Below are 23,305 nucleotides of genomic sequence, written 5' to 3'. Positions count from 1 at the left end.
ATGCCTCTAGTTCAGCATGTGCTGTAGTCCTTTGTAGGAGAATAATATTTACTGGTATTGTGTGAATCCTCGTAGTAAATAAGAGCACCCCTTATAAACCAGAGCCTCTTTGTGCTAGGTGCTGCACAAACCGTGAGCAAAGAGCTGGCCCCTGCCTTGAGGAGATGGGCTTAGTGCTGGGTCTGATCCAGCTTCTGTTCATGTAAAGGGTGTTTTGGCATTGAGTTCAATGTGAAAAAGATGAGCCCTGTTTGAAAGGCTTTGCTGGCCTGGGGCACTCGTGCCTTCTGAGGCAGGATTATATACTGCTATGGAGGGTAAAAGCTTCATTTTGTCTCAACTTGTTTTCCTTTTTTATGAGTTTTCTGAGCCAGGATGAACTAATGAATCATCAAAGGTCTGTCAGGGAGGCCTGCAGAAAAAAACTAATCGTACTATTAAAGATGACAGCAACAAAATAATTCTCTTTTATTAAGAGAAATTTCAGTTATAATTTTAGGGCAATCTTCTGGTCACTGTCTGGTTGCACAGTGAGGATTGCCGCTCTGTATTTTGAGCCGGTGTCATTTGGAAAAAGGCGTCCCACTCCTGGAAGAGGGAGAACCTTTCTTTTTGATGGCAGAATACACGGTAGTGGTTTGAAGCAGCACAGGGTTGACTATCATCCAGTGGAGATGGGGGAGGAAGCAGGGTGCTGGCGGGTGAGGAGGTCAGAGGTGCAGGATAAATCCAGTTGATCCTATAGGAAACACCATCACATCTGCAGCGCGTAGGAGATGGGTCTGGGAGCATACATCTTATGAAATTGTACTCGCTGACAAGCAGGCTGGGTTGACTTAGTGATCTAAGTCACCGATTTTAGTCGGCAAACAAAACTGTGGTGGAAATAAATGACTTAAGTTGTATTTGATATTTCTGCTTTACAACTGCTTTCCTAAACAGAGGTTGATTTGCACTGGCTGGATGAACTTGATCCAGCAAATGAGAATTATTGGATGATTCCTCACTAGGAGGGTGGCAAAGCACTGGATCAGGCTGCCCAGAGAGGTTGTGGAGTCTCCATCCTGGGAGGTTTTTAAAACCCAGCTAGACACAGCCTTGGCTGGGATGATGTAGTTGGGGCTGGTTCTGCTTGGATCAGGGGGTTGGACCAGACCATCTCCTGAGGTCCCTTCCCACCTTAATTTTCTATGACTCTTTGATTATTGGAGTTGGAAAATCCTGAAGCTGGTCTCCTGGAGGGACTTTCAAAGCCCTGTTTGCACCCGGTTGCTTCGTTCAGGGGCCCTTGTATCAGGTTTTCAGTGTTTCTTCACAACCCAAAGAGCTAAAACCATTTTTTTTTCCTTTAAGTGAAAGCTGAGAACTGCAAGTACCACCAGCCTTGCAATAAAATCAGGAGAGCTGCGACATTGCAGTGGTACAACACCCTCCTTGACGTTATCCGCACAAGTGGCACCATCATTTTGTTTCTAGAGTACAGATGCAAAGGATCTCTTGCTATAACTGCACCCTCGTTCAGCTCCAACGTGTCTCTTTCTGTCTCCCATATGTGTGTAAGTCTGGGGAAAACTGAGCCTAGTTACCTTAATGCCTAGCTCTCATATAGCACTTTTCAGCTGTAGCTCCCCAAGCACTTCATACAGGAGCTCTGCCTCGCTATGACTGGGGAAATTGAGACAGGAAGTGACTTGCTCAGGTTCACCAAGCAGTGCAATGGGGGAGCCAGAACTAGGACGCAGGTCTAATGCATCTTGGTTCAGTACTTTCTACTGGACCCATATATCACGCTTGGCCTCCTGATCCGGCACTGACCAACACCGAGGAGCCTAGCTCCCAGCTGGGTAAATATTAGGTAGGGTGGAACTTGATGCGACTCGGTTCCTCAGCAAACAGTAGTAGGTGTAAACCCAGTGTCACTTCCTTTTTATAAAAATATTTACTCACCTCCTGCTCACTGGTGCTATTAGAAACACATGTAAGGCAGGCTGCTCCGAAACCGGCAGTCTCCTTTGCTTTCTTTTTCTTCTATGCAGAACTCCAAATAAGTGGCGAGTCTGATTCCACAGTAGCGGCATTGTCCAGAGAAGGAAGGAGATGTTTTCTGAAGCTCTCTTTTCCCAGTGTTTATAACTCTGTTTATATATAAATCGCACCTCGAACTAAGAGTCCTTGTATCAGTTCACCGCCTCTGGTAATGTTTCTGAAATTGCATCCGGCTTGACTTGAGGTATCCAAGCTGGAGGTGTGCCTGGGGTCGCGGGAGAACTTGGATGCTATTGCCGGTCAGCAAGCTGTCCCTGGAGAAGTTCTTCTGGGCAAGGGACCGTGTTTAGATAGTTCCTGGCACAGGGGAGCGCTCAGCTGGGTTGGGACCTGGGGGAACAGTGACTCGGAGACACGTCCCCTTCCCTCCTCCTCCTTTCTCCAAGTAGGTTAGAAATCTGCTGTTGGCCTGGATCAGCAGTAAAATGTTTGGCCCCCCCCTCCTTGCCCAAATTCCCATAAACTGCTCAGCTGGCTTAGTCAGCGTGTTGCATGAATGGGAGAAGTTGTCTTGCTTTGCCCACAACCCACTGAGCTGCTCCTCAGAGGAGTGAATAGGCATGCAGTACATCCGTGAGGCTCTGGGTCCAGGTAGCTTGGGCAGGGTGTAGGGAGTTCTTCCTCCTGCACAGCCATGTAAGAAGATCATAATCTGGCCCTGCAGCTGAATGGCTGCATGCATACATTTGCATGTGTTGGTATATATTAGGCAGAGCTGGGAGCAATGTCTATAGTTAAGGTTGCTTAACACGTTCCAGCGTATAAATGTGTGTGTACTTTAGAGGCTCTGGTTGCTTTTTGGGTGAGATTGTGATAACGGTCTGGACTACAGGCTCTCCCACTGCCATCTCTCCACGTCTTGTTGCTCTAGCCGAGTCAAATCCACATACCATCCTTTCCTCATTGAAACTTAACCTAAATGAGGCTTTGTACGTGGCATTTCCTTAACCGCTGAACAGAAACTGGGATACAATTAAATGTGTTGCCATTTCTGTGCCAGGAGCAGGGGAAAAGCTCCTCATTTTCCAGGTCAGTTGTCATAAACACACTACCCAGGGCTCTCTCTCTCTTTAAAAATGTTTTATGAAAGAGTCAGTCTTAAATAAATGCCGTTCCACTCCTGGGGCAGGTAGGGAGTCACTCTTGCTTTCACAAGGGCTTCTTTGCCTTGGCTGAAGGCTGACATCTAAATTTAGAAAACAGGAATGCTGTTTGCAGATCTCCTCATTAAAAGCCATCTTGTTCCCATGCAGCCAGGGCCCAGCAGCCCTGGGTAATATGAAACAGAAGTCACTTGTGTGGATGCAGGCAACAGGAAAAGGAAATTGGTTACCTGGGACTGGCACTCTCAGGACGTGGCATCCTCTATGGGTCCCCTGGGCCTCGTGGTTTCACGTGCAGGACTCAGAGCTAAATGGTGTGGTGAGATGGGAGGTCTTGGAGCGCTTCCAGCGGGGAAGCGAGCACACGTGTCTCTGCCATGGGCCGAGCTGGACACATATCTTAAAATTGTTCAGTTTGCATTTTTATCAGCTTTATGCAAGGGCCAATGCAAAGACGGTTGAGAGCAGTGGAAAGACTCTTACAGAGGGTTTTAAGTCAGGACCAAAACGTAAGACACCAGTGTAGATTACAGAGGTCCACTGTAGTTGCACTTAAGGAAGAAAAGAAGCATGGACTGGGTATTACCTTTTGATTCCTTGTCCTGTTCGCTTGCTGTGGCTCTCAGGCTATATAAGCATATGGTGAAATTAGTGAGGGGACCCGCCACAGCATGGGGAGCTAGCTGGATCACGTTAGATGGGTGTTTCTTGGCAAGAAAACTAAATTGGCTTGCTTTGCAACCTGCTATTATGTGTTCTGGTCCTTTCCCAAAGATGGCAGACAACTAATCAATGGCTGTACTGAGATGCTGAGCTTCATACACTTATATTGACCAAGTGGGAATAGAGCCGTAAGAGAAGAGGTGTAATTACAGAGCCCTTCTATAGGATGATTTAAAATGACAGCAATATATTATCTGGTTCTTGTTGCGTTGTCCACGAACAGCGGGATTTATGCAGAAGCGCGTGGTTAACTACTCTGTGCTGCACGGATGTGAAGACTGGGATACTGAAGATGCATTAAAGGGCAGCAGCAGGGTTTGAACTGAGGCTGTTCCAGGCCAAGCTAGATACCTCTTCCCCATCAGCTAATCAAGCAAGTCTGTCAGGGGGTAGCAGCAGTAGACTGTTATCCCCCATGTGGACCCACGTCTAAAAGGAGACATCTTTTAGAACAGCGCTTTCCGTGGAAAACAATGTCATTATAGTTCACCGACTCTTAGAAATACTGTTCCAAATGAATGACTGCTCTTACATAGTGAATGCTTGTATTTGTTTGCCTTTTATTCCCAATATACTAGACTTACAGGGAAAATTCTACAAATCACATGGTTTTAGGGGTCTCATACAGTCATCCAGGCCCTGTTTATTTTAAAACTCTGTACTGCTTTCCTTAATATTTCCTTATGCTTTCAACATAAAGGAGGGGAAATCAGGTTTAGAAAAAAATGCTCCCTTGCTATCGCTCTGTGCTGCCTATTCACATGTGAATTCACATGCTACGCAGGTGATACGTATGTGTGAACGTATAGACACGATAATATATGCATGATAATTATTTTCACACACCAGCAACAGTTCTGCATGCCCAGCTAAGTCTCCTTTTTGTACGTGATGCCATAAGAGTGATGGGTCTTGTCTGAGTGCTCTGGTCTTACTCCCTTCTGCTCCCAACAGCAATGGGAAATTGTTCCTGTTATTCAGAGAGACTGGGTTATTTCCTAGGCTTGCTGATGCACCCAGTAGTGAGTTATTGCAACATCCATTATGTAAAGCAGCCAGCGATTGTTACCGTCAGTTAGTTTGCTCCACGGATCTTCCCTGTATACAATGACTTCTGTCCCATGTACCCACTAAACTCAAGCTCTGGGCATATAACCTAACCTAGTTTGCTCCTTTAAAAAAATTGCAGAGATTATTTTGGTTTGGCTGACTGTAAACTAAGGATTCCCCACTCTCATCCCTCCTTTTCGTTCCTAAAGGGCAATGCTGTTATGTCTTATTTAAAAAATGGCCAACCCATGCTCTTAGAGACATCTGCTCACCTTGTCCTCCCCCCAGCTGAGAACGTGGTATGTAACAAGAGAACAGTCTCTCTCCACTGGAAAGATCAAGGTAGAGTACAGCAGCCAGAACAAGCAGTCGTCTCAGTCAAAGGAAAGACTACGGTGAGTAAGAACTGCTGAAAAGTGTTGGGGCTGCAGGATTTGGAGTGGAGTATCTAGTGTTCAGTCCTGCAAGGAGCTGCAGTGGTGAGGCACAAGCTTACCAGCTTTGCATTGGGGTTAGGGTGCTTGGCATAACGAAGGACCAAGTCCTTTTGGGACTGCAAGTGCAAATATTGGGTTCTTTCTTATTTTCTGGTTTCTGAGCCTACAAGCCCACTCAAATCATTTTTCTAGGTTAGGCGGTGCTGCCCTGCCATGTAAGATCCATGGGACTCGCACTTCGACTGCCCAACTGGGGGAGATCTCTGACCAAAGGGGCCCCTCTTACATTAGGGATTTTGTCTTTGCCGTGCCATAGAAGCTCGCAGCTCAGCCCCTGAGTTCCCACCTGTGGGAGTGGGGGTCTCCATGGGAAGTGTCCGTGAGGATGTTTCTCACCCCGTGCAGGAAAACAGACTCGTGATCTCAGTTCCCCACATGTGGCTGTACCCTTCCACAGTGAGAAGGCTCTTTTTGTCTGGATTAATGCAAGCTGACAGTTAATCCTCAGGGTTTCAGGGGGCTCACTGAGCTTTAGCGTTTTACAAGCAGGCATTATTTTTAGTTTTAGCTTTGTATGTTTAGCTTCTCTGAGTAAATTCAGCACCTGCCCAAAGTCTCTGCTTCTTACCCTGAGCAGGTTGCATGAACATGATGACCACTGACTTGGCACGCTGTAGATGCCGTAGGTATGAGAAGTACTGGAGGAGGGAGGTCCTAGTCTGCAGGGACTTGGACTGGCAGAGAGAGAAATGTACCAACAATTCTGCACTGGCAAATGGACTTTTCTCTCTATGTTAGCTTGGATCATGTCACTTGGCGCTGTTGTGGTTCTCTGCTTTGGTACCTGAAGGCTTCAAAAGATGTGGGCTAAGCACTGTAAAAACATGGGATGGTCCCTGCCCCAAAGCATCTGCAGCTTAATAGACAAAACTAACCCAAGATGGAAGAAGGGAAAAAGCAGAGCAGGGAGTGAAACCAGATGTGCTGCTCCCCCCGTCCAGTCCCTTAATCCCAAATCCATCCTCCCCCTTTTGCCTACAAGATGATTTAGTACATTATCTATTTTCAACCCACCACCTGCAGGCGCTCCCTCTTTCAACCAGTGAAGCATGCCGAGAAGATATACTGGCAAAACTCTGCTCTTAGTTGCTGCAGCTTAAATCAAAGTAATTCCGCTGAATTCAGATGAGTTATTTTGCATTTGTAGTGGCAGAGCAGAGATCAGAGTCTGGCCTGTTGCTCCTTCTTCATGCTCTTTGAATTTATAAATATAAGGCACATCCATAAAAGAAGTAATTTTGCTGTATCACGTCTCTGCTTCCTGTGTTCGTGTTTCATTAGCGAGAAAAGCTTCCTGCAAACACAAAGGGCCTCATTCTCTTTTCATTATTTTTGATGTCACTTTACTGAAACCAGTGAGTTGCATGGGTGTAAGGAGAATTAGCCCCCAGAGAACCAGAGCTACCTTGGCTGAACTTATTTCCAAAAATTAGCCCATGTTCCTTAAGTGCACCCCTAGCCTATTGGCCAGATTTAGAGCAGACTGAGCTATCCGTAACGCGTCAAACGATGGTGCGGTCCATCGAACACACTGAGAATTGCCCATGAACAAAATGCAAAACATAGCAAATGTTATCCCTGCTCTGGCATGGTATGGGAATTTCCTCCATGCCGACTTCATGTCCCGCAGGTCAGAATTCACGCACAGCAAACGACGGCAATAGAGCCCAGGTGCCCCGTGCTTATTCACGGTGCGCCATTCCCTCCTATTCAGTTGTGATTTGGAAACAGTGACATTCAGGACCCAGAAGGAACTTTGCAAAAATGACGTCTCCTGCAAGCTGAAAGCCAGCTACACATACAGAAGCAAGTTAATTCTGGGTCTCATTGAATTCCCCTTGCTTTGCCAGGCAGCAGCAGGAGATAGAGTGACAAAGCGCTCAGCCAGCGAACCACAAGGCAGAAGCATGACTTCATAGGCTGAACATATTTTGAAGACAGACCCGTACTCCCTGTAATCCAGCTGCATTTGTCACAGATCCCCTGGGTTGGCGTTGCTCTTTCCAGCTGTCGCCATCTTTCTGTTTTCAGTCTCTATACCTCATTTCAGGCTTAAATACACACAGGGATGGCCTTATTTAGGCTACACCCATACTACACATGCTATTAGCATGCTCTCTTACTTAATATATATATTGCAGTAGCACCTACAAGCCCCAAAGTCTCACAGCAGGTCAGTGACAGAGTCGGGAATACAACCCTGATTCATAAAACAGAGCCCTAGTCATTAGACCAGGCTATAATGTATAACTCATTTCAAAGAAAGGAAACAGAACCATTAAACTAGATAACTAGCATCCAACTCTGAGCTGTTGATAAGCATTAAAACCTCTCTGCTTGTGGGTTTTACGTGTTTTGGGTGCAGAGACCATATCATTTGCATTGCATTTGTTATATACAACAATGACAACAACCAAGGCAGGGTTAAGATACCTGGTAACCAAACCTTTGTGTCCTCTTTCATTGCCGGACCAAGGCAAGGGGTTTTGTGTCTGACTCTATGGGTGAGATTCTGCTTTTGTTGACCCCAGTGTTCACTGGAGTTTAGGGTGGATTTAGTCTAGACTTTGCTTGTGAGCAGTCTCGTCCTTCCCAACAACACATACACGCTCTGCTTGGAAATGGAAGATAAGAAAAAAAAAGGGGAAAATAACTTCTTTTTTTATAAATCAATAGGCAATCAAAGCAAGGCAGGCTCATTCATCAAAATAACCTGAGCAAGGAGGCAAGGTGGCAGCCGGCACTATTAGAGCTGGAATCGTGCTCATCACTGGCTCATTAAAATTGCTGTCACTCCTGTGCTCGCATCAGTGTCAGGATTTTGCAGCCAGCTCAGGCAGCTGCCGGTCTTGTATGATATTATTTCCTGTCTCGTCCCTGCTTTCACAAAGGGAAGCGTGTTTCCTTGGTTATGTCCACGCTGTCCTCCCCTTTCTCTCTGCATCTCCATTAATCTCCAGGCCACAGCCTTGGAAGGACCAGTGGCCAGAGCAGCACCAGCCCAGGTGAAAATGCTGTCTGCTGCTTCCTCTAGCACTACTAGTGTATCAAACCTCCTCCTTCCCCCTTCTTCCTCCCTGCGAGGTTGGCGCCCTCCCTCTTTATCTTCACGTTTCCAAAACTCAGTTCGCCACAGCCCGGAGGCAACGTGACCTTGTCCAACCTTCCCGTGCTCAGTAGAACGTGGATGTACGCTCTGCAAACAGATGTAGGAGATCAGCCACGGGGTCGGGTGCCAAGGCTGAGTGTTTTTTCACACAAAAAGGGCATTAGCGGTGTAATAATATCTGCTGGGTACGTTTTCTCTTAGATTGCTTTATATGGAAACTCTATACGTCCCTGGCGCAGAAAGTAAGAGGTGCTAAGGCAGACCCTCTCGACTTGTTAAATGAAACCTTGCTTATTTTGTGGGTAATATATAGGAGTTAAATCAAAGGTAAAGTCAGAGGATTTACGAATGGAACAGGTTTCATGTTGAATCGGTCCCTGTTGAAGGTACCTTCCTAAAATAATAGAATTGGTTCCAAGACCCCATGCTTTTAGGCCGTCCAACAAAACGAATGGATTCTGGCAACAACATAAAACACAACGGGCCTAATTCATTCCCGGTGTTGCACCACAGACTTGAGCGACTGATGATTTTGGCTCAGTGGTCTACACCCTCCGGCTGCTCTGTGCCATGCTCCCGGCGCAGGGCAGCTGCTGAGTCTGCCCGCACAACCCAGGGTAAGGGGGCGGCTCGTCAGTCTACAAGTGACGCAGTGACGCCCGTGCTTATAGTGCCCCTGCTGCTGGCAGGTGGGACATAGCTCGGGGAAGGTACCTGTTGGTTCCTGAAAAATGCCACTGTTTTTAGCCGAAGTGAACTGAGCTCTGTCCCTGGCTGTGCTGCTGAGTTTGGTCAAGTCACGAGTCACTTCCCTCTCCAGTAGGGCTCTGATTTCCCGGTCTTCCCTCCGGCTCACTTATTTAGATTGCATGCTCTTTGGGGCAGGGTACTTCCTTTCTGTGCTGGTGCAATATCTAGCATGCTAGGCCCTGACTTTGAACAGCACCTATGGGTGCTGCCAGAATGGAAATAATACTGCCCCCTCACCCCCTCCCCCCAAGCTATCGGCAGCCAGTTGAAAGTCACACTAGAGGGTTGACGTGGGACACAGCTGGCTGAGGGCCCGTAAGGGCTGCTTCTGTACCGCCCCATCCTGAGCTACATTGCGTTCCCCTCCACCGTGCCCAAGGATCTGGGACAATGCATTGATGCTAGTTTGTCCTCAATATCCAGCAGGTAGGAGATGCATCACTGCTGCTATCTCTTCTTGGCAACGGGAACGGGTTGCTGTAAACATGCTCGTTCTCTGCATTTAAATACGAGTCAACTTAACCCTTTCAGTTGTTGCTTTCGCTCTGTTTTCCAGCGACTGCCTTTGTCTCCCAGCTTAATCTTTTTGCGGTATCGTGTGGTTTCGAAAATGGATCTTCGCTATAATGAAGTCCCTGAGCACGTGTGGCTTAGTAAATGAAACAGGGAAACACAGGGACAGTCACACAACGTGAAGGCCGAAGACCCGGCTCCGCTGGAGGTAATTTTCCCCGAGATCAGAAAGCGATTCCAGCTCGGGAAGATCAAAAGAATGGGGAATAAAATACAAATTTCACGCTCCGAGATGAAAGAGCTGAAAACACTGAGCCTCTTGGCTTCTAGTTACAGCACATGTGTAAGTCCAGACATAGCAGTGTGCCTGAGTGACCTACTTACAGCCTGTTCAGAGCACGGCATCTCCTCCTACGCTCGCTGGACTTGAGAGATTGCCACTGATCTCGGTGACTATGGGGAAGTCACTTGGGCCCCTGGCAAATGTTCAGTTAAAGGTGTGATGGCATCTGACGCATGTGCAAAGCAGGAGGTGTGATTGTGGGATCCCACAGCAGGTCCCATTACATCTTATTGCTAATGCAGGGGGAGCCTGGGATCTGAGAGCCCCAGCCAGGCTGCACGTTCAGTTAATGGCCTGGTAGGAAGCAGCCCCAAAGTTATTGCACATATTCTGTGTAATAAATTTGGGGCTTAGTCCGTGTCTAATCATGCCATTAATTGCCTTAACACATAGGTGGGTAACTACGTAAGGCGTGATTAACTGATTGATTATGTTTTAAGTGTAACATGTGCCAAGGGCCTCGGTCTCCGTGCCTTGCTTTCTCCATCTCTATAATGGGAACACTGGTACAGCCCCTCTGTTATAAAGCAGTGCTTTGGGTATAAGAAGGAGTTTTAGAGATCACAGAGGTTCCTTGCTTAAAATCAGAGGCAAAATCTCTAACAACCATCTCAGCCTGGCGTGGGTTGTGCAGCAAGCTAATTCATAGATATAGACCCACCAATCAGACGGCATCGAATAGCTCATTTGCTCTATGGTGTCATTTCCACCAGGGCAGAGCAGACACAAAATGCTGCCACATCAGCATGGGAGTGATTTAAACCTTTGCACCAGGGTACATGATGCACAGAGCCACAGCAGATCGGGCCAGGGGGTCAAGTTGCAGAGGTATCTAGGCACCGAACGATTGATTTCAGTGGGAGTTAAGTGCCTAGGTTAAGTACCGCTGCAAATCTGGCCTCTGGTTCTTAGGAAGCTGGGAACAACCAACAGACCCAGTGAACGTGGAGTCCTGGGATTTCCAGCGGGACAGAGCAGCAGTAATGCAGGCATCTGTTGCAGCAGTAGCTGGATTTGGGGAGTCCTTTTGGGTTTTTTGTCATTTCTAAAGACAGGAGCTTCTCAAAGGAGTCTGCACTCCTGACCAAGGCAGCATTATGTGCCTCATGAGAAACTCCACACCTGCTTGCTTGAGTGATCTGGACGAAGCGAGGGACAAGCCTGGGAGTTTATAATGGGCTCTTTACCAATATTAGCAGAGGCAGGCGCTCATAGGAGAGGTACCATGAATGCTTATAGAGTCACGCTTTGCCCCCTCCAGCTTTGCCTTATTTAAACAGCTGAGGCAGCCTCTTGATCAGTCCTTCTAATACAGAGGGAGAATTTCATACTAGACGCTTGCACCTCCTGTCTGCCAGCCACCCCTTTAGCCTAGTGATGCGTTGCTTGCAAGCATGCGGCGATCAGTGCCACGTCTCTGGGAGCAGAAGGGGCTATGTACACACGCAAGCAGCGGGGCTTGTCTATGTTGTCTTGTTTTGGAGAAAAGCCTCAGATCAGCAGTGGGTCCCAGCAGCAGCAAGCTGACATCGCATCTCCTATTTATCCTTCCCTTTGCTGTAATCGTCCTTACAGCGTTTCATACACTGGAACAAAAAAGAGAGGTTAATATTTAATTAGACACTTTATTCTCAGGCTGCTCTTTCCTTCAGCTGACAGAAGACTTGCAAGGTGCTTGTTCTAAAAGGTGATCACAGGAAACCGGTGATTTAGACGCACGTACAAAGGAAACGCAGGTTTACGGGGTCAAGAAATATACACCGGGCTGCTTTGGTCCGTTCATGACATTGTAAGCAGGCGAGGCTCTGGGAGGCTTCATTGTGGCTTGAACAGCTTGCCTGCGGATGCAAATACTTTCCCTGCAGCATAAAATCCCATGCAAAGGAAGGAAAGCTTACACATAAGAACGGTGCATTGCCCACCAGAATACATCAGCCAGGCAGAAAATAACAGGAAAATTAAGATACAAAGGCTCAGCCAGCTAGGAGCACAGGCATGGGGTTGCGCAGAGATCCTAATTGAATCTTTCAAGAATGGAGCCGGTGCTGAGTGCTGCGCTGGTATTTATGGTTTCCGATTTCCATTTAATTAAGTCACCGTTGCGCCTCTGTTTTTTTAAAGAGACTGTGACCCAATCAATACCCGCAGCAGCCCAGATTCTCTGCTGAGCTCTGCGGATTCTGCGAGGCTGCACAGATGCAGGGGGGGCTGCATGTAGCCCTCGGTGTGTGTCACCTTGCAGGAGAGATCTGGAGCGTGGTGCTTCGGAGAGCCGGTTTTGGGGCCCACATTGCACAGGGTTGCATGTGCAGAGTGGGTCCGCCCCACCCCATGTGTCCTGGCATTTGAGCGAAGGCCAGGTCCTGCCCATTATTCCCATTTGTTCCATGCCACTCGGAGAGACTCAGGAACAGCAGATCTCACAAATGCGTGTCGGATTCATTCTAGCCCTGATCTAAAACCAGTTTCGCATTAAAACAATACTTTGCAGCATCTCTATAGCAACTGCCGGTTGTCTGGGAAAGGGATCTGTCTTAAAGAAATGCACCCCTATGCCAGGCAGAGTTTGAGTAGCTGCAGCTCTCACAGTGGGCCCCGGGTCAGTTGTGCCAGGAAAGCGTGGCTGCCTTTGTGCAGGCCTCTCTTATGCACACGTGCACGTGCTGCAGGTTTAACTAGAGATCTGACTGCCCAGACTGCTCAGGGCAAGTCTACATTGCCTTCATGCCACTGTGAAGCACACCCTGCCGTCTCGCTGTCACACCAAATGCTGGCACGAGGGCAACGTAGAGTGGCCCTGGGCATGTGAGAAAAAACACACCCCAGGGAGAGGCTGCGAGCAGTGCTGGCTGCACGCTCGGGGACCTTCTCATGGTGGCTTCATCCCCTCGTTTTATGGAACTGGCATCCCACAGCTGTGCACCCGGGTGGGACGGCTCCCGTCACGGGCATGCAGGAGTTGCCCCATCAGCTCCGGTAGGATTACCCAGCTGTGAAACCCAGGCTTGCCCGGACTGAGGCATGCGCAACCATTTGAGACTGTGAGCAAGAACTACCTGCTGCCTGGCCCGAAACATGAGGGTCACACTGAAAATACGGGCGTGCACACTTGGCAGGTCACATCAGTAGGGGCAACTATTTGGGGAGCTTTCTGGGACGGGGGCTGCTTTTGTCTCAATCTGTGTTTGCATGACCCCAAGTATGGGGGAGCCCGGGATTGTGATATGCCCCTCGCATTTCCTCATCGCTAGTTTTGGTCTATGGACCTTGGGTCACTGTCTGTCCAAAAAGGGGGAAAGGAGTGCTCTTTCCATCTCTAGCTTCTCTAGGTCTGTGATTCAAGGCGTGTGAGTTAGCTTTTACCCTCCCGCCCTCCTCATACTAAGACGCATACCTGGAAATTGGGTCTATCCATAAGTAGTTCAGCTGTTTCTCACCCTCCTAATGCATCGCCCTTTTATAGCAACTGCTGCACTGTGGCTCACAGCTCCGCTGTCACGTCGCACTGACCTCCCCCACAAAGAAAAGCACAAAGGCAGAGAAAGCACAAAGTACTTTGCTGGCCTAAGGGGTTATATTGCAGCCAACCCTCCCCCTTTTGATGTATGGTTTTTGTTTCTCATGCTACGTGGAAATCTCTTTTCTGCTTCAGGATTGAGGGCCAAGTGACCGGGATGTCTGTGGGTCCTGGGAAGACAGCGCTTTCCACGACGCCCACCCAGGGATGAAAGGCCGGGCAGCCTGCCCACTCTGCCACCTGTTCTTCCTCTTCTCTTTTCCAGCTCTCGTCCTTCTCTTCCAGGGTGCAGGCTGTGAAGTGAGGGGAAGCTGCGTCTTGCGTGAGCCCCTGAAGAAAATGGAATCATTTAGTTTGGCAGATACTCCCCCCTCCGCACGTGTGTTTCAGACCTCATGCATTACTTGTGCTTTGCAGGATTCACATCTGTTCGCTCCCAGCTGTGCGCTCAAGTGACAGCTCCTGTCTCCGTCGCTGCTACTACTGCTATCCTAATGCCCCGCTGCCTTCTGTCCTGGAGCTGGGAAGCGCCTTCGCGACACAGCCGTGGGACGGCCACGTTTGTGGTGGAGAAACGGGAGGCCTTGAAAGAGGGAAATCAAGCGGCTGGCCCGAGGCGGCACAGCAAGGCATTGGCAGAGCTAGAATGAGAGCAACATCCTCATCTGCTGTGCTTGCCGCACGACCACACGCCTGCCTTCCAGTACAAGTTTCTGTCCACAGCCTGCAGGATTTGAACAGCTCAGGCAAGCACGCCTGACGCACAACTTGCTGTAACTCTTGAATGACTGAAGTGGGAACTAATTTCCAAGCGTCCGTGTGATCTAGCCCCACCTCCAGGGTAGCTCACCCGTTGAAGGAGATCACAACAGGTTACTCATAATCTGTAACTCCAGTCGTTTTAATTGAGGAGTCCTTTGTCTTTGGGACCGTTGCCTAGCATGGCCCTGCCATTAGTTTGTGGGGCAGGAAGATGTACATTGATCTTTACACTCAAATGTGTCCAATTCAGTCACTTACATGGCAGCATGATTGGTGCTAGCAGACCTCCCCCTACCTGCAGATAGCAGATGTTGAGGCAAATAAATGACTTCACAGCACGAACGCATCTTTGCCAGGCTGGCATAGAAGTATGTGGTGAGAATCACTGAGGAACGAGGCAAATCACCTGAAGAGGAAGATGCACAGTTGAACTGACAGCAACCCATTGATTGGCACCGTGGATGCAAGTAATTCAATGCATCAGGGTCCTGGCACACTCACCGACTGGCATTCGGTTGAGATCAGTCATAACTGATCTTCCAGCATTTCCTGTGCTAAACCCGGAGCTGGATCAACCCCACCTGCCCAGCTCACTCGCAGCACAGCTGACGTGCTAAAGTTTTAATGTGAAAGCAGCTGCCTGTTGCTCACCGGTAAATGTGTGGGTGAAACATGTCAAACGCCAGGGGCAGGATCAGAGGAACAAGAGAAAGGTGGAGCAGCCTGTCCAGGGTATGTGGTAATGTGCACTCGGGAAAGATAAGCAGGGAAATGGTACAGATGTATTCCACGCTGGGGGAGCAAAGCCACGATGGATTTTACCTTGCAGCAAATGCTGATAGAGTTAAGCGGAGGCACGAGCATGTCTTCTTTGGACTGAATCACACTTTGCTCTTCTATAGGCTTTCAGTGTCCAGGCTTTCAATGTACCTGGGAGAGAGTAGATCATTAAACTTACTCCAGCGAGGCAGCAAAGAGCTGTCCACACCCTGCAAGCATATCCATTTGATTCATCTCTCTTTTACATGGAACCCAAATGCTTTTGGCTGCCTACATCCTAAGGACAGCAGAGCTGGATCTAGGATGAAATCCACACCCTTTTGATCTTGTCTGGTTATTGTATCCAGGTATAATTGGAGCTACCTTGGCATACATGTAAATGAGCTAGCAGTAACGCTAAGGACCATCCCTGAAATCTCAGTCGCTTTGTGTGCGAGTTTGCTTTTACACCTCCCAGTAAATCTCTCTCTCTTTCTCTCTCTGTAGCAAAGTCTGCTTCTGACCTGCCCCCAGGGCTAACCCAGTGATTTTATTATATTGTTGGCTACGGCTTGTTCTCACCACCGTGACTGTCGGTGGAGGTCACAGTGTTTGGAAATAAATGGGAGCTGCATGCTGGGAAAGTTTAGAACGACGCCGCGTCTTCTGTGCGCTGATTCCTTTTGTTCTGCATAGATACCCAGGCTCATTCAGGCAATAAGAAGGACTTGGATGGATTGTGAGGGCTGCCAAGGTAAAGGAACTGCTTTATCCTAGAAAAAACCATGGTGCCATGAACGTAACCAAGGCTTTTCATCGATTCTGTGCAGGGCTAAGCGGAGAGAACTTGAGTCTCGGAGTCAGACAAAGCTGCCCTTCCTGGGGCTGTGTGAGGCCAACATCTTGGGAAGGGCCTTTGCAACTTAGTTCAGAGTAAGCCACCACGCCAGCACACTGCGCCTTCCTCAAAGCAACGCAGTTTGAGGCATTGTCTGATTGGATCGGTAACGTGCTCCGGGGGCCTTCATGTCCCGACTGCCAGCCTGAGTACGGTCGAGTTGGTGGCAGATAAATGCTGTTGCAGCTTGGTGAGCGGACGGCTTAATGACTAGAGGATGTGTGTCTGCATCGCAGAAATCCTCAGTTACCATCTTCATGGGTGGTCTCAGCAGAATGGCAGGCTGGATTTCATTTTTCCCCCTATCGGGGGTTTCTGTGGCACCCTGGTGGGGTGGGGTGTGGGGAGAGTTCTTGGCTGGGTTGAATCACCGGGAGCAGCAGAGGTCCTTCGTTACTGAGAAGTGCAAGAAACAGCCAAGTTCCTTTGTAGGACCAAGTAGTTGAAGCAGCAACAGGCCTCACCAAAACCGAGGCACGTGCAGGGCAGGCGGTGCTGCCTGGAGAAAGCGTGTGGCTGCGGAGAAGTTGGAGAAGCAGCAGAAAGCCGAGGGCCCAGCCGTGAGAAGCACTGGGCATATTGCCCTGAGGATAACGGGGAGGTTTTTTATGCTAAGTGCAGACGGGAAGAGACTTTGTCTTTCTGTGAAAAAAAAACAGGACTCAAGACATGCTTTGTAAATAAAGAAGATTGCAACGGGAAAATACCTGACTCCACCTTCAGTTTCTCCTCCTGACTAGGGCAGCCCATTGGAGCCTATGTTTGGCTAGTGAATTGGATCAGAAAGGGGCAGTGTTATCTTGGACTGCTGCCATTTGTGCTGTACGGTGGGTAGAGGCATTTAGTCATCATCATCAGCTCTGTCGGTTCATCACCGGTCTGCGGACTAGAATTCACTTCCAGCAAAGGGGTGAGGAGAAACGCAGTACTTTCACGTACATCTTACTTCTGATGTGTACTGCTCCATCTTCCTTCCCAAGACAGTTAAGGATCAGGATCAGAGAACAGCCATGGGAACAACTGAAGGAGGACGATGAAATGAGAGAACCTAGGAGCTTGTCAAAGAGGTTCAAGGCGTGACTTGATCTGTCTATATGAATTTATGCGAAAGAGAGAAACCTGAGACCAGAGGACTCTTCAGGCTAGCTGGCAAAGCTATAACAAGAGCCAAAGGCTGGAACTGGAAGCTAGACACATTTCTTATTCAAGTTAGGAGTACGGCTCAGTACCAACAATGTGGGCAGTGCACCATTGGGACAATTTAGCAAGATCAGGGCAGATTCTCCATCCCTGGGAATCGGTATTTCAAGCTTGGGTGTTTTTCCAAAGCATACCCCACTTCTTCAACCTGAGAGATCAAAGCCAGAATGAATTCAGGAAAGTCCTATGCCCATGTTAGGCAGGTGGTCAGACTCGAGTGATCACAGCGATCCCATCTGGCCTTATAATTCGTATGTAGTGCCCACATTACACAGTCGAGACACCGGGCAGGGACATGCAATGTGCCCATGACTGAGCCAGGGACAAAACCCACAGCGCCAAAGAGACTCCGGGCACAAACTCGCCTCATTTTACGCATTCTTCTTGGATGGCTACTCTGCACCCTTGGGTTTGGTGCACTACCAAGATTGATTTCTTGATTAAAGTCTAGTGTGTGGTATAATTAAGGAAATCCTCCAGGTTCAGAAAGTCATTTGGAGACTATTAATTGGATCGGGGCGGGAGCTGTGTCCTAGTGAGGAATGAGCACAGTAGCTTTTGCATCGAATGGAGAGCCTTCCCCCCCCCTCCAACCACACATGCGATTGCTGCCGATGGCGAGAGAAGATCTAGGCACAGATCAGCACCAGCATACGGCCCTGCGTGTACACTGCAGGTCACACGGTTGGCATGTTATTTTCAACCATTGTTTGAGACAGTGGCCGACCCAAAAAGCTCAGAGCACGTGTAGAAAGCACAGACAAAGGATGGGAGAGGACACGGCAGTAGACGTGACTCACCAGAAGACAGGCAGCGGGCCAGTGATAGAGCCAGGAGCTGAATGCAGGCCTCCAAAAATCCAGCCAATGCCTATGTTTGATAGACTTCTTTTTAACAATTTACTAGCTTCTTTAGCACTTCACATTATTCAGTTAAATTGCATTTGGAGTAGTAGTTCTGGTTCAGCAGTGAAACGCCCTTTGATTTATGAGCTTCCAGGGAAAGTCCCATTTATCCGCAGTGTTCTCCTGGCATCTCAATATCATGAGGATACTCATTCTGGATTTCTTTTAAACTACTTTGAGCCAGCCAGTTGTTCCAATGTTCTTGTTTCCCAGCAGAAAGCTCCACTTCCCGCATTTGTTTTGTTGTTTGGGATATTAAAAGAAGAAACTGCCGGGCTGCCTTGAGGAGCTGCCTTTGTTTAGCAAGGAAATGACAAAATGAATATGGAAATCTAAAGCACGCTCCTGGAATTAGTGGCTGTACTGTAAACCCTTTTTATTCATGAAATGTTAATTGAAAAGTAAATTGTAGAGCTGTCAGATGAGATTTGGCGAAAAGATTGGTTTGCATTAGATGGAGGAAATCGCATTTCAAGATAGAAAGAATTAATATAGGGGAAATCGGCCCGTCAGTCGTCAGAGCTCTGCTGGTTTGCGTCACTAAGACATTTATCTGATGCATGCGCTGGGGTTGTTTGTGTAAAGGTTTTTGCAGACGAAATGTCTGGTGCTTCTATGCTCATGCTTTTAAAGAGATGCTCTCAGGAGCATCCTTTTAAGCCTCGCATTTATGTTTTAGAGAGGGAGGTTGTATAAAGCCTAGCATTCGTTCTGTGCTCGAAGAATACGTGCTGGAGTTTGGAGAAGGACGCACTGTAGATGCGTCTGCCCTGACTCCAGATTGATCTCAAAGGTGCTGCCGAAAAATAGTCCTTCTGTTTTACATCCTTCACAGCTGGAAATACGGGGGACAGTCCAGATGGGTACGTAGGACTGACAGCAGCCTTTAGAGCAGTGCAGAGTCAGTGTAGGCAGACCCTGCGTTGAGCACCGCTCGTCCCAAGTGCTCAAAACCTGTGAGTTGGACCCCACAAATCATGGGATTGGTGTTGAAGCCCAGATGTGAATGGATTTGGAGTTCTTGCTTCTGACTTCCAGGGTTTACTGAGGTTTTCATGTCATCGGATGCACTAGGCTTGTGCTAAAGTTGTGAGACCTGGCTACAGTATTTCGTCACACATTTTGGCATCTCTGCTTCCCTTAAACACGACACGGCTGAACGATGCAGCTCGACTGCTAATTACACGCCAGAATTTCCCAGCTTATAAAAAAAATGATTTTGCTGCTTGATTGCAAAATTGCTTGATTTCAGTGTTGAAATATTTTCCAAGGGTGGATTTCCCTCTGGGCAGAGCACCCAGCGCAAGGCCTCTCACCAGTTCGGTCTCATGGCTTATGTAAAATTGATGTAATGCATAAAACTTGTGCCTGGGGGGGTGAAATGTTTCCCTGGCTCTTCAGAAAGTGAAAATCCCCACTTTGTTTTTGAGCCGAGTTACAATACCAAGCCGGCAGTGCGAGTGCCGAGGAGTCGTTCGGTTTCATAATCAAAGGGGCCACTTGTGAAGTGAGTGATTTTTGTCTTTGAAGAGTGCCCAGGTTTTAACCCGAGAGCAGTTGTGTAACTGCGGGTGATCTTGCCCGTGCCTCCTCAACTACAACGTAAAGCAGCAATTCTCAGCTTTGGACTCCTCTTCTTAATACCCACAAGCCTTCCAGTACACTGCTTTGCCATTGCTAATTGCCTGCTGCTTAATAGGAATGTTTTCAGCAAAAACACAGCAGACTTCCATGGCCACACCTTGGTTGCCTGCGTAGCGTTGATTCACGAAATGAAGTTACTGCGTTGCGTCACTTGTCGGTGCGGGATACAGACTCCAGCCAGAACTCTTGAACTGCCGCACAGCACGATGACAACCCCGTCCGTCGTCTTCACCTGTTGGCCAAGTTCAGTTTGCGCTTTACTGTTTTTTAGTATGTCCTTGGTTCAGGCACTGTCATGTTCAAGCGGAGATGAGATGTATCAGGTCACCTCCATCTCTAAGCCTTACAATCTTTTGTATCTCAGACATGGTAACTAATCCCCTCCATTTAACATGTCACCTTCCATTCAGGATTCCAAAAGTTTGGTCCTTTGCAGGAAGGGTGATTTCCAGGGTTACACAAGGGTTACCAATAAGGCCAGGACTGGGAATAGAGGTTACTTGTGCTTGTAGTGAAAAGCCAAGCTGACCTGCTCAGAATTTTCAAGGGAAGTAGGCAGAGGAGCACCTGGTTCCCAGATCCCAGTGGGGTGTAGGTGTGAAATACAGACATTTAGGTCCCATTGTCTGTGCATTTTTCTGCTACAGAGGTTTTCTGCCTCTAGGGTGAGGTGGCAGCTGAATGGAGGTTTCCATGTGCACAGCTTTGGATTTAGGTGCCTAAATTCTGCTTTAGATGCCTCAATCCTATGGAAGATGGGCTGGGATCCTGTGGCTGGAGACGTCTTTTGTGCAGGGGTCGGTGACTCAGTTCACCGGTTTATGCTAGGATCGACACTACTGTAGGTGCAAGAGACGTTCCAGAAATACCAGTAGTCAGGGCTTTGTTGTAATGAGTCTCACCATGTACATTTACAGGATCTGCCTTTGCACATGAGATAGCTCCCTCCCAAGAGGCAAGTGGCATCCTCTAATGAGAGCTGAGCAGGCTCTTGGCAGCCAATGGTCCTTAAAGGATACAAACCAACTATAAATGCTTATATTTCCCAAGCGACCATTACAAGTTTGTTGGTTTAGCTCCTTTCTTTGTCTAACTGGCTGGGAGCAAGGTGACCTGTCTTCCGCTGCTTCTGGCCTACAGGATTGTTCTTCTGTTCAAGTTGGGGGGAGGGGAAGCATTTAATTGTTTAAGGGACCATAGAGTAAAATTTAAGTTTCTATGCTAATATTTTAGTCTCTAACAAACTGTCATGGCAATTATGTCCTTTAGTCTGTACTATCCAAAGACAATGAAACCCAGATGCTGTTGGTTAAGCCAGTTTAATTGTGTGCTGGAGTTAATTTGCATGACTTTTCTGTATTGTAAGTGGTAACTGACTGGTAATTATGATGAATTATGCCAAGCCACTGAGTGCAAAAGTAGTTGCCCATTCTTGCATGAAGATGCCGGGTCATGTATCCCTCTGGGATGGTTTACGATAAGGTTAGCATCCAAAAATCAAGTCCAAGATTTTCAGAGATTTTGATGCCTTCTTCTTTTTTGAAAGTAATGCTAGTTGGGATGTACTGTTAATGTACTAATGCAATCTCACCATTAGCACATTAATCTTACTCCCTAAATGCATTCAGAGTTCAGTGACAAAAACAGGGGGGTTGCTACTCCTGGCTTTATGCCAGATCTCAGAGTTACCTGGGCCTGTTCTGGCTCTTGTATCAGCCGCAGGATTGTTAGCTAAGGCTCAGGTATGTGAAACACCTAACCTCTTTATTGAGAGCCTGATTCTGATTGCATTTACACCCCTGAATCAGAAGGAGCTGCAGAGGTCAGCGGCGTTATAACAGGAACAAGAATCAACTCTGTGGCTATTTTAAATCAGTATTTGGAACTAGGAGACAATAGTGATGGGTGCTGTATAGTGGCTCAATGCTGAGCACAGGTACAGATCTAGTAAAGCAGTTTAACTTTAAATTGGGACTCTTTGCCCGCTTAAAATGTAATCTAATCATGCTTAAGTGCTGTGCTGGACTGGGACCCCAGTGTTTAGTACTTGGCAGAATCGATCCCTCAATGCCCAATATAAAAAGAGGTTGTTGGTTAGCCATCATGGCTGCCTTTTACTCTACCTAGCAAATTAAGGGTCAGGTCATACATCATTTAAAGGCACTGTCCTGGGTCCAAACACAGGGAATTCAAATGGCTGCAAATAAGAGCAGGAGAATTAGCAGTCACTGGAGTTGTAAAAGCCTGAGAGGGTTAAATGTTCAGAGCGGTGCTGGGAAGACAGGGGCACAGATCCCAACCTTTGTTAATGAGATCTCTGTGCGCACAGCAACCGCAGATTGCTTTTGAAAACGTACCCCCAAGAGCCCCGGGTTTTACGGCTCAGAAAAAAATGTGCCCAAAGAAACATCTGTTTCACAAACTGGCTCTAAGGTACACAAAGCCACGTCTGAGTCTCTGTGCAGCATCCCGCCCGCTCCTGGGGACCCAGCCTGATTATATGACATTTAGAATGATTGCACCGGACGCTTGGGGTTATTTTGCTCCGGGGGGGGGTTTCCGTTCTCCTGGCAGGAGTCTGTTTTTTTGGCATGTGCGTTGGACTCTGCATGTAAAAATCTCCATTTATAAAGCAGGAGCCCTCCTTGGTTTGCAAAATGTGGAAAGTATGTTTTAAATCATGTTTCAAGGCTCTAGTGCTCAGACATATAACCGGCACGGCAGACTGACCCCAGGCAGTACAAGATTTGAGGGCTCAGCGCTTGAACATGTCTGGAGAGAAATGCACACAAATATTCCTTGTGTGGCAGGATCTGCTAAATCATGCTGGCAAATGGAAATGATCATCCATTAAATGGTCTAATGCAGGGGGTGATTTGGGAAAATGGTCTCTGTACAGGTGCAGGAGGATGGTTACCAGTATGAAATTGCCACTTCACTGCTTGTAGAGGACTGAAGGTTGGGCCGATAAGGTGCCTGGCATGTATTAACCCCCCTGCTTCTTGGGAGGAAGCTATGCAACAGCCCAAAGAAGTTATTCACCCTAAGGCATGGGCTCTCTTTGGCCAATGTGGGATAAGGTATATGGAGGGGACCTAAGCAGAGAGAACAAGTTTACCCATGTGGCCTGAAGGGAGGGTTATTGGAGGGTAGACGTATCCCTAGCATATTTAATTTAATTTAATGGAGTGTGAGAATGAGAGAGAACTACCATGAGATTCTCCTGTTCAGTAACATAATACTTGTCAAAGATTTCTTTAGAAATTTCCCGCCTGGTTTTGCGCCTGTAGTTATGCATTATACATTGGGTAAAAATTACACGGTGATAGGCCTTTCCTCCCTTCCACCACTCTCTCTTCTAGCCCACTGCCTTTGACCAATATCAAGTTACCGGATCCAAGATCTGAACTGTACTCTTCATCAAGGGCCCAATCCTACAAGCTTAGCCAATGAAGTAGGATCAGGTCCCACTTCGACAACTGTGTC

The 23,305-nt window shown here is 47.8% G+C and overlaps 1 long non-coding RNA gene across 1 annotated transcript; it reads right to left on the bottom strand.

Annotated features, from left to right (window-relative positions):
* Nucleotides 1–437: 437 nt before the first annotated feature.
* LOC149854247 (uncharacterized) lies at nt 438–3,392 on the bottom strand. Its single transcript, XR_016438924.1, has 2 exons — nt 1,948–3,392; nt 438–875 (listed from the first exon to the last, which is right to left on the bottom strand). It is a non-coding gene; the product is annotated as an uncharacterized LOC149854247 (long non-coding RNA).
* Between the last annotated feature and the right edge of the window lie 19,913 nt (nt 3,393–23,305).

This window comes from Crocodylus siamensis, chromosome 13, assembly GCF_052110815.1.
Source record: "Crocodylus siamensis isolate JL-2025a chromosome 13, ASM5211081v1, whole genome shotgun sequence".
NCBI lineage: Eukaryota > Metazoa > Chordata > Crocodylia > Crocodylidae > Crocodylus > Crocodylus siamensis.
The sequence above is the reverse complement of the archived record's forward strand: the minus strand, read 5'-3'. Positions and strand labels throughout refer to the sequence as shown.